Source organism: Montipora foliosa, chromosome 8, assembly GCF_036669935.1.
Source record: "Montipora foliosa isolate CH-2021 chromosome 8, ASM3666993v2, whole genome shotgun sequence".
In the NCBI taxonomy this organism is placed as follows: domain Eukaryota; kingdom Metazoa; phylum Cnidaria; class Anthozoa; order Scleractinia; family Acroporidae; genus Montipora; species Montipora foliosa.
In genome coordinates, this window is record NC_090876.1 from 14,132,207 (window position 1) to 14,136,471 (window position 4,265).

Sequence of the window (4,265 nt, forward strand, 5' to 3'; positions counted from 1 at the left end):
GTTTCAATTAAGTTTGACATATCATGATAGCTGTGGACCACACTGGTGGCTACACAGTTATTCAAGTTAAGCATCGGAGGGATATAAACTTAAAGCTGAGAGTTTATTTTTAAGTTGCTTAGACAAGCTTTTTTTCTCTGTATTGTAATTTTTGGCATATCTTTAGAAGCTCTGATAATGTTACATGATGCCTGGAGGACCTATGACTAGAACAGAAACGAAAGGAGAGCGAAAGAGAACGACAACGACAAAACAGAATACCAGTAACAGCTCATACTTGTTGGAAGAAGTTACTCCAAAATTACAAATAATTTCCTTGGGCACTAAACTCGTTTGTTATTTTTACGGATGCATTAATTAGAATGGATGCCTAATTTTTTAAAGGTGGTTTAATCTGTTTTTCCGTTGTTCAAGAATGAAACTCGAAATTTTATTGACAACTGGAATTAATTAACAATTATCTGTACTATTTTCGACACAAAGATAAACTTGAATTGTTTGTTTATTTTGCTTTAAATTGCGAGCGAACAAGTGCCTTTTTAATTCGTTTTCCCAATTGGTTTTCGATGTGCCTCGACAGTGACAAGAAAATTTGTCCTTATATTATAAACACGTAATTGAAATGAGTTCTTGTAAAATTAGGGGGAAATTTCACCAGCTTATCTTTTCAGAAGTTTGTTTAAAGCACTCAAACGTTATTTAAGTGTTGGAGCAGATGGTGTTTGAAGTTCGTCCTTTCTTGGTCGCATTGCCGTATTTTGCGGATTCTTGTACCAAGCCAACCTTGCGTGTTTCAATGAAATACATCAAAATGTGAATGATCTTGTTTTCAGAAATAAAGTGGAATAAAGGACATCAGTAAAACTCTTCTTTGACCTTGAACAGACAAAGTTGTTTTTATGGCTTCTAATTTTAGCGTGATTCCTATTCGCTGGCTATTGACAGTTGACTCTGAAATGACTTTTTTCCTTTTCCACTCTCTCGCTGAGGATGTGCTTGTTTTCTTTTAAAACTCATGCGATTCAAGAAAAATTCATTGCCAAACTGGTGAAATCCAACGTAAATTTTGCTTGAAAAACCGAAAAGAAAGAAAGAAAGCGAGGAATAATATTTAATTAAGCAGTAACCAGAAACACCAAAATGCGGATAATTTGAGAACTTTTCATTTTCACTAACCCTACAGGCAGTGAAAATAAATAACCAGGGAGCTCCTCTTTTAGGCTTGGCTAAATCTATATAAACCAACATGTAGTCGAAATACAAAACTCAATATGTAACGCTCCCATCGAAGCAAATTTACTCCTCCCACCAAGGAGCGTTGAAATTTCCGTTGGGACCCCATCCCCGCTCAAATTAAAAGCTTCGTTTTTAATTCGAGTGCCGGGTCCCTACATTTCTAAGACGCTTCGCCCTTTGACCGGTATTTATATGTAATATTTATTTTGACATTCGACATCTAGTAGTTAGACCGAATGACGCATATCCAACGACTGGGAGTAGTGTAGTAGTTGGGGATAATAGATCATTTTTGAAAAAATTATCTAGTACCCCCAACTACTACACTACTCGGTTGTGGGACAAAACGATGGATATCGCAGATAAGGGTTTATTCAGTGTTACAGTAATTCCAAACCAGATTGTTTTGCAAAGTTCACAAGTTTAAAAATTTAGACCGAGCTTCACTGGTAAAGTACTTATGTCTTCTACAGATTCATGATGTGGACAAGGCTAAGAACATTCAACCTTGGATCGCTTGCCAACAATAACAAGAATATCACCCCTGTTATGTATGTATTAATGCAAAGACCGTTTTGGGTAATTACTTGCAAACAAGCTTGATGTTATAATTTGAATTCATTCCTAATTTGTCGACCGTTTCCATGATTGAAATGGACGATTCAGCGACACTTTTTAATGGTGTATTCTTTGGATCAAAATTGTGTAGAATACAGAAATTTCGTCTCAGAATGTTCAAGAGTCAAGCGGATTCATCTGCCAAGGGAACTTTGTTACTCTGCCGAGTTCTGAACACTTAGCGGTTCCCTGTGTCTATGGAATCTCAAGCAGAGCGCATAAAAGGATAACTTTTATGTCTTTGTAGACAAAATGTGGGCAGAGTTATCTACGTTTGTGGCAGAAGACACCATGTAATCATTTTTACTGTGGACGTACTCTGTTAAGGCTATCTTAAGGGCAACCTCAACTCCAACTACCGATTTACCATGCATATGAACCGAATAAAATATTTGTAATCGAACTTGCGCTACAATTTTTTTGAGTAATTGTGACTTGTTATGGTTCCTTTTTGTTCTGGCACAAAGAGCTTTTGTTTTAAAACAATGGGGCAACCGTTGCAAGTCAAAATTATTCTAGCTGGCGGTGAACAGGAAATTTGAAAACAAAAACAATTAATTCTGAAATTCAATTCCTTTTCATTGAAAAAAGCTCAAACAATTTTCATTGTAAACAATATTTCCCCTCTTATAAAGTCATCTTTTTTTTTTTTAGTGGAGGTTCCCTTTAAGTCTTTTGTAAACGGGAGTGAAACAGAGCGCTCAAACTGCAGCAAATGCACACTGTCTTGCGACATGCTTGACTCAGGATGTTTACACCTGACTTTACTCAAGAGGCCTAAATAAAAGAGATTAAGTGCCTATGACAGACCTAAATAAAACAAAACAAACAATGAAGTTGTCTTAATTTCACCCACTTACGACATATGGTACCCATCATGTGTTTGGTGTATGCACTCTCACAACTTGCAATGGTACGCATCGCAAGGAATCCATTAGAGATGCAAGAGATATTCGTTTCCCGTGTATGCCGGGAAAACGGGAAAATTCAAGAACTTTTGTTGAAACATCATGAAAATCCTTGCCGCAGGTAGACTGTTCCGCAGCACCGAACCTGTGAAGGTAAAGTTACCAGGTATTAAAATTGTGTTGACTTGATAGTAGGGTAGTTTGGGGATTATTTTACCACTTGCCAATTTATACTTAGTTGTCCCGCTTGATTGTACACCTCTGTGATTGGCAATGACAGGTCCTTAGCTAGACACTACAAACCGTAATCGATTTGGTTATGTTTCCCATAATTATGCAACGTTGTTTTCACTGTGTTTTCGTTTAGAACTTTGAATGAAGGCAAAATTACCACCATCAAATATAAGGAACGCTGCTTTGTTCACCTGTGAGTACCTTAAAGTTAATTTTCCTGTATACGTATGGCCAGACTGCTTGACCTGCAATGCTTCCAAGGCTTAATTTCAGTTAAATAGACATGTGAGTGTGGCTTACATAAAAGATTACATTGACAACCTACACCGAGAGGAATTTAATGACAACTGTCTCATTTGTAGAAATCGAACCTTTTAAGTGAAAAGCATGACAAGGTTTGCAAAATTGTTGTTCATAACAAAAGTTTCGAGAAGAGTCAAATTCCACCGTCCGTCCCTCAGCACCTGTACTTTAACGCAAAAAACGAAGCCTCAATACCCCGACACTCTCGTAATGCTATCTTTCACTGCAGGAGCGTTTGACTAAAATAGTACAATATTGTTTTTTAACAGACTGAGTAGTGTTTGTTTTGTTTTTTGTTTTTGTTTTCTTTTTTTTTTTTCCGGCGAAACCACAGGCATAAAGCCTATCATGTGTCATACACAACTATTTATTACACTTGAGAGTGGACGTAGTTATGAGGGTGAATTTAAAGCTTTAACAAAGGTATGACTGACGCAATGGTGAAGCCGCAATACTACGTTATTTATTTATTTATTTTTTTTAATGAACAAAGGTAGGTGCCAGAAGCCGGGAAGCACACAACTTCGGATATTTGCCTTAATTAAAGCTTCTTCACAAATCGAGCTTTTTTCAAAAAAAAAAAAACCGCAAAACCAAAAAAGAATTCCTTTAATCATAAACCTTACATATGTAATCATTACCCTTCTGATTCAGAAGGGTCGCTTACCGTTATCCAAAATTTATTAAATTAAAGATTCATCTAAAACTAGCTTATTCCCAAAAAATTACGTGGCTTTCCTGTTTTTTTGTTTTGTTTTCCTATTAGTAATTTGTCAAAATTGGTGCAAATTCTAGGCCTCATTGATCAATTATTTAAATCAAGTAGTTCGGGAATAGCTTGTACTAATCCTTAACAGAAATAAGAGACAGTTTAGACCTCGCGAACAAAGGCTGGCACTCTTTAGTACCCGTCCATCTTCACGTCCTTTAGCACTCTTTTAGCAACTTAAAGGCCAGCCTAAAGAT